The sequence below is a fragment of the Schistocerca piceifrons genome, unplaced genomic scaffold (genome assembly GCF_021461385.2).
Source record: "Schistocerca piceifrons isolate TAMUIC-IGC-003096 unplaced genomic scaffold, iqSchPice1.1 HiC_scaffold_907, whole genome shotgun sequence".
NCBI lineage: Eukaryota > Metazoa > Arthropoda > Insecta > Orthoptera > Acrididae > Schistocerca > Schistocerca piceifrons.
In genome coordinates, this window is record NW_025729176.1 from 537,542 (window position 1) to 545,112 (window position 7,571).

Below are 7,571 nucleotides of genomic sequence, written 5' to 3' on the forward strand. Positions count from 1 at the left end.
AACTCCTGCCATTTGCTCACACACATTCACACTTCTTTCATCCTGTGGGCAATCTGCCAGATGCGATATGTCACTTGTTGCGAATCTTAACAGATTCATCGTTGCTCTTGCCAGGGTTTCTTCGAGTTTGTTGATACGATTCTCCTGGTGACGAGGCATTGGTTACCTTACGAGTGTCATAATGAACCCTGCAAGTTGCTCACCCAAATAAACATTATTTAGATACTGTGGCCAGTGTACCGCAAGCGATACGCCACTAGTTGTGTATCTTAAGAGAAACCTCGTTACACTTGCCAGGGGTTTCTTGACTTTCAAGATGTGATTCTGCTGGTGACGAACCATTGGCCACCTTAAGAGATTCATAGTGATTCCTGCCAGTTGCTCACCAACGACACATTTTTTACGTACTGTTGCCAGTCTGCCCAAATCGATACGCCACTCTTTGTGTATCTTAAGAGAAACATCATTACTCTTGCCAGGGATTTCTTGACTTTGGAGATGTAATTCAACTGGTGACGAGGCGTTGTCTACCTTAAGAGACTCATAGTGATTCCAGCCAGTTGCTTAATCAAATACACACTTTTTAGATACTGTGGCCAGTTTGCCCAAAGCGCTATGCCACTATTCATTTATCATAAGACAAACATCGTTATTGCTGCAAGGAGTTTCTTGCAGTTGCTGATGTGATTCTACTCGTTACGAAGGATTGGCTTCCTTAAGACAGTCATAGTGATTCCTGCTAGTTGCTCACCGAAATACACATTTTTTAGACACTGTGGCCAGTCTGCCTGATGCGATACGCCACTAGTTGAATACCTTAAGAGATACATCGTTACTCTTGCCAGGGTTTTCTTGAAGTTGCTGATGTGATTCTCGCTGGTGACGAGGCATTGGCTACCTTAAGAGAGTCATGGTGATTCCTGCTAGTTGCTCACCCAAATACACATTTTCTAGATACAGTGGCCCGTCTGCCTGAAGCGATACGCCACCTGTTGTGTATGTTAAAAGATTTATCGTTCCTCTTACCAGGGGTTTCTTGACTTTGAAGATGTGTTTTTACTAGTGACAAGGCATTGGCTACCTGAAGAGAGTAATAGTGATTCCTGCCGGTTGCTCACACTAATACACATTTCTTAGATACTGCGGCCAGTCTGCCCTAAGTGATACGCCACTAGTTGTGTATCTTAAGTGAAATATCGTTACTCTTGCCAGGGGTTTCTTGACTTTGAAGATATGATTCTACTGGTGACGGGGCATTGGCTATCTTAAGAGAGTCATAGTGATTCCTGCCAGTTGCTCACCCAAATACCCATTTTTTACATACTGTGGCCAGTCTGCCTGAAACGATACGCCACTATTTGTGTATCTTAAAAGAAACATCGATACTCTTACCAGGGGTGTCTTGACTTTGAAGATGTGATACTACTGGCGACGAGGCGTTGTCTACCTTAAGGGAGGAATAGTTACTCCTGCCATTTGCGCACACAGATTCACACTACTTTCTTCCTGTGTGCAATCTGCCAGATGCGGTATGTCACTAATTGTGTTTCCTAACAGGGTCATCATCGCTCTGGCCAGGGTTTCTTCGAGTTTGGCGACATGAATCTCCTGGTGACGAGGCATTGGCTACCTTAAGAGAGTCATATTGATTACAGCCAGTTGCTCACCCAAATACACGTTTTTTTAGATACTGTGGCCAGTCTGCCTGAAGCGATACGCCACTACTCGTTTGTCTTTAGAGAAACATCGTTACTCTTGCCTGGGGTTTCTTGACTTTGAAAATGTGATTCAACTGGTGACGAAGCTTAGGCTACCTTAAGAGAGTCATAGTGATTCCTGCCAGTTGCTCACCCAAATACACATTTTTTGGATACTGTGGCCCATCTGCTGACAGCGGTATACCACTAGTTCTTACTCCTAAGACAAACATCGTTATTCCTGCCAGGGTTTCTTGCAGTTGCTGATGTGATTGTCGTGTTGACGAAGCATTGGCTTCGTTCAGAGAGACATAGTGATTCCTGGTAGTTTCTCACCCAGATACACATTTTGTAAATACAGTGGCCAATCTGTCTGAAGCGATACGCCACTAGTTGTGTATCTTAAGAGAATTATCGTTACACTTGCCAGGGGTCTCGTGACTTTGAAATGCGATTCTACTGGTAACGGGGCATTGGCTACCTTAAGAGAGGAATAGTTACTCCTGCCATTTGCTCACACAAATTGACACCAATTTCTGTTTGTGGCCGATCTGCGAGGTGCAACATGTCACTAGTTGTGTATCCTAAGAGAGTCATTGGTCCTCCAGCCAGCGTTTCTTCGAGTTCGCTGATACGATACTCCTGGTGACGTGGCATTGGTTACCTTAACAGAATCATAGTGATTCCTGCAAGTTGCTCACACAAATACACATTTTTTATATACTGTGGCCAGTCTGCCGGAAGCGATATGCCACTAGTTGTGTATCTTAAGAGAATCGTCATTACTCTTTCCAGGTATTTCTTAACTTTGTAGATGTCATTCTACTGGTGACGAGGCATTGGCTACCTTAAGAGAGTCATAGTGATTCTTGCCAGTTGCTCACCCAAATACACATTTCTTAGATAGTGTGGGCAGTCTGCCCAAACCGATATGCCACTAGTAGTTTATCTGTAGAGATATAACGTTCCTCCTGCCAGGGGTTTCTTGACATTGAAGATGTTATACTACTGGTTACGAGGCGTTGTCTACCGTAAGAGAGGATTAGTAACTCCTGCCATTTGCTCACACACATTCACACTTCTTTCATCCTGTGGGCAATCTGCCAGATGCGATATGTCACTTGTTGCGAATCTTAACAGATTCATCGTTGCTCTTGCCAGGGTTTCTTCGAGTTTGTTGATACGATTCTCCTGGTGACGAGGCATTGGTTACCTTACGAGTGTCATAATGATTCCTGCAAGTTGCTCACCCAAATAAACATTATTTAGATACTGTGGCCAGTGTACCGCAAGCGATACGCCACTAGTTGTGTATCTTAAGAGAAACCTCGTTACACTTGCCAGGGGTTTCTTGACTTTCAAGATGTGATTCTGCTGGTGACGAACCATTGGCTACCTTAAGAGATTCATAGTGATTCCTGCCAGTTGCTCACCAACGACACATTTTTTACGTACTGTTGCCAGTCTGCCCAAATCGATACGCCACTCTTTGTGTATCTTAAGAGAAACATCATTACTCTTGCCAGGGATTTCTTGACTTTGGAGATGTAATTCAACTGGTGACGAGGCGTTGTCTACCTTAAGAGACTCATAGTGATTCCAGCCAGTTGCTTACTCAAATACACACTTTTTAGATACTGTGGCCAGTTTGCCCAAAGCGCTATGCCACTATTCATTTATCATAAGACAAACATCGTTATTGCTGCAAGGAGTTTCTTGCAGTTGCTGATGTGATTCTACTCGTTACGAAGGATTGGCTTCCTTAAGACAGTCATAGTGATTCCTGCTAGTTGCTCACCGAAATACACATTTTTTAGACACTGTGGCCAGTCTGCCTGATGCGATACGCCACTAGTTGAATACCTTAAGAGATACATCGTTACTCTTGCCAGGGTTTTCTTGAAGTTGCTGATGTGATTCTCGCTGGTGACGAGGCATTGGTTACCTTAAGAGAGTCATGGTGATTCCTGCTAGTTGCTCACCCAAATACACATTTTCTAGATACAGTGGCCCATCTGCCTGAAGCGATACGCCACCTGTTGTGTATGTTAAAAGATTTATCGTTCCTCTTACCAGGGGTTTCTTGACTTTGAAGATGTGTTTGTACTAGTGACAAGGCATTGGCTACCTGAAGAGAGTAATAGTGATTCCTGCCGGTTGCTCACACTAATACACATTTCTTAGATACTGCGGCCAGTCTGCCCTAAGTGATACGCCACTAGTTGTGTATCTTAAGTGAAATATCGTTACTCTTGCCAGGGGTTTCTTGACTTTGAAGATATGATTCTACTGGTGACGGGGCATTGGCTATCTTAAGAGAGTCATAGTGATTCCTGCCAGTTGCTCACCCAAATACCCATTTTTTACATACTGTGGCCAGTCTGCCTGAAACGATACGCCACTATTTGTGTATCTTAAAAGAAACATCGATACTCTTACCAGGGGTGTCTTGACTTTGAAGATGTGATACTACTGGCGACGAGGCGTTGTCTACCTTAAGGGAGGAATAGTTACTCCTGCCATTTGTGCACACAGATTCACACTACTTTCTTCCTGTGTGCAATCTGCCAGATGCGGTATGTCACTAATTGTGTTTCCTAACAGGGTCATCATCGCTCTGGCCATGGTTTCTTCGAGTTTGGCGACATGAATCTCCTGGTGACGAGGCATTGGCTACCTTAAGAGAGTCATATTGATTACAGCCAGTTGCTCACCCAAATACACGTTTTTTTAGATACTGTGGCCAGTCTGCCTGAAGCGATACGCCACTACTCGTTTATCTTTAGAGAAACATCGTTACTCTTGCCTGGGGTTTCTTGACTTTGAAAATGTGATTCAACTGGTGACGAAGCTTTGGCTACCTTAAGAGAGTCATAGTGATTCCTGCCAGTTGCTCACCCAAATACACATTTTTTGGATACTGTGGCCCATCTGCTGACAGCGGTATACCACTAGTTCTTACTCCTAAGACAAACATCGTTATTCCTGCCAGGGTTTCTTGCAGTTGCTGATGTGATTGTCGTGTTGACGAAGCATTGGCTTCGTTCAGAGAGACATAGTGATTCCTGGTAGTTTCTCACCCAGATACACATTTTGTAAATACAGTGGCCAATCTGTCTGAAGCGATACGCCACTAGTTGTGTATCTTAAGAGAATTATCGTTACACTTGCCAGGGGTCTCGTGACTTTGAAATGCGATTCTACTGGTAACGGGGCATTGGCTACCTTAAGAGAGGAATAGTTACTCCTGCCATTTGCTCACACAAATTGACACCAATTTCTGTTTGTGGCCGATCTGCGAGGTGCAACATGTCACTAGTTGTGTATCCTAAGAGAGTCATTGGTCCTCCAGCCAGCGTTTCTTCGAGTTCGCTGATACGATACTCCTGGTGACGTGGCATTGGTTACCTTAACAGAATCATAGTGATTCCTGCAAGTTGCTCACACAAATACACATTTTTTATATACTGTGGCCAGTCTGCCGGAAGCGATATGCCACTAGTTGTGTATCTTAAGAGAATCGTCGTTACTCTTTCCAGGTATTTCTTAACTTTGTAGATGTCATTCTACTGGTGACGAGGCATTGGCTACCTTAAGAGAGTCATAGTGATTCTTGCCAGTTGCTCACCCAAATACACATTTCTTAGATAGTGTGGGCAGTCTGCCCAAACCGATATGCCACTAGTAGTTTATCTGTAGAGATATAACGTTCCTCCTGCAAGGGGTTTCTTGACATTGAAGATGTTATACTACTGGTTACGAGGCGTTGTCTACCGTAAGAGAGGATTAGTAACTCCTGCCATTTGCTCACACACATTCACACTTCTTTCGTCCTGTGGGCAATCTGCCAGATGCGATATGTCACTTGTTGCGAATCTTAACAGATTCATCGTTGCTCTTGCCAGGGTTTCTTCGAGTTTGTTGATACGATTCTCCTGGTGACGAGGCATTGGTTACCTTACGAGTGTCATAATGATTCCTGCAAGTTGCTCACCCAAATTAACATTATTTAGATACTGTGGCCAGTCTACCGCAAGCGATACGCCACTAGTTGAATACCTTAAGAGATACATCGTTACTCTTGCCAGGGTTTTCTTGAAGTTGCTGATGTGATTCTCGCTGGTGACGAACCATTGGCTACCTTAAGAGATTCATAGTGATTCCTGCCAGTTGCTCACCAACGACACATTTTTTACGTACTGTTGCCAGTCTGCCCAAATCGATACGCCACTCTTTGTGTATCTTAAGAGAAACATCATTACTCTTGCCAGGGATTTCTTGACTTTGGAGATGTAATTCAACTGGTGACGAGGCGTTGTCTACCTTAAGAGACTCATAGTGATTCCAGCCAGTTGCTTACTCAAATACACACTTTTTAGATACTGTGGCCAGTTTGCCCAAAGCGCTATGCCACTATTCATTTATCATAAGACAAACATCGTTATTGCTGCAAGGAGTTTCTTGCAGTTGCTGATGTGATTCTACTCGTTACGAAGGATTGGCTTCCTTAAGACAGTCATAGTGATTCCTGCTAGTTGCTCACCGAAATACACATTTTTTAGACACTGTGGCCAGTCTGCCTGATGCGATACGCCACTAGTTGAATACCTTAAGAGATACATCGTTACTCTTGCCAGGGTTTTCTTGAAGTTGCTGATGTGATTCTCGCTGGTGACGAGGCATTGGCTACCTTAAGAGAGTCATGGTGATTCCTGCTAGTTGCTCACCCAAATACACATTTTCTAGATACAGTGGCCCGTCTGCCTGAAGCGATACGCCACCTGTTGTGTATGTTAAAAGATTTATCGTTCCTCTTACCAGGGGTTTCTTGACTTTGAAGATGTGTTTGTACTGGTGACAAGGCATTGGCTACCTGAAGAGAGTAATAGTGATTCCTGCCGGTTGCCCACACTAATACACATTTCTTAGATACTGCGGCCAGTCTGCCCTAAGTGATACGCCACTAGTTGTGTATCTTAAGTGAAATATCGTTACTCTTGCCAGGGGTTTCTTGACTTTGAAGATATGATTCTACTGGTGACGGGGCATTGGCTATCTTAAGAGAGTCATAGTGATTCCTGCCAGTTGCTCACCCAAATACCCATTTTTTACATACTGTGGCCAGTCTGCCTGAAACGATACGCCACTATTTGTGTATCTTAAAAGAAACATCGATACTCTTACCAGGGGTGTCTTGACTTTGAAGATGTGATACTACTGGTGACGAGGCATTGTCTACCTTAAGGGAGGAATAGTTACTCCTGCCATTTGCGCACACAGATTCACACTACTTTCTTCCTGTGTGCAATCTGCCAGATGCGGTATGTCACTAATTGTGTTTCCTAACAGGGTCATCATCGCTCTGGCCAGGGTTTCTTCGAGTTTGGCGACATGAATCTCCTGGTGACGAGGCATTGGCTACCTTAAGAGAGCCATATTGATTACAGCCAGTTGCTCACCCAAATACACGTTTTTTTAGATACTGTGGCCAGTCTGCCTGAAGCGATACGCCACTACTCGTTTATCTTTAGAGAAACATCGTTACTCTTGCCTGGGGTTTCTTGACTTTGAAAATGTGATTCAACTGGTGACGAAGCTTTGGCTACCTTAAGAGAGTCATAGTGATTCCTGCCAGTTGCTCACCCAAATACACATTTTTTGGATACTGTGGCCCATCTGCTGACAGCGGTATACCACTAGTTCTTACTCCTAAGACAAACATCGTTATTCCTGCCAGGGTTTCTTGCAGTTGCTGATGTGATTGTCGTGTTGACGAAGCATTGGCTTCGTTCAGAGAGACATAGTGATTCCTGGTAGTTTCTCACCCAGATACACATTTTGTAAATACAGTGGCCAATCTGTCTGAAGCGATAC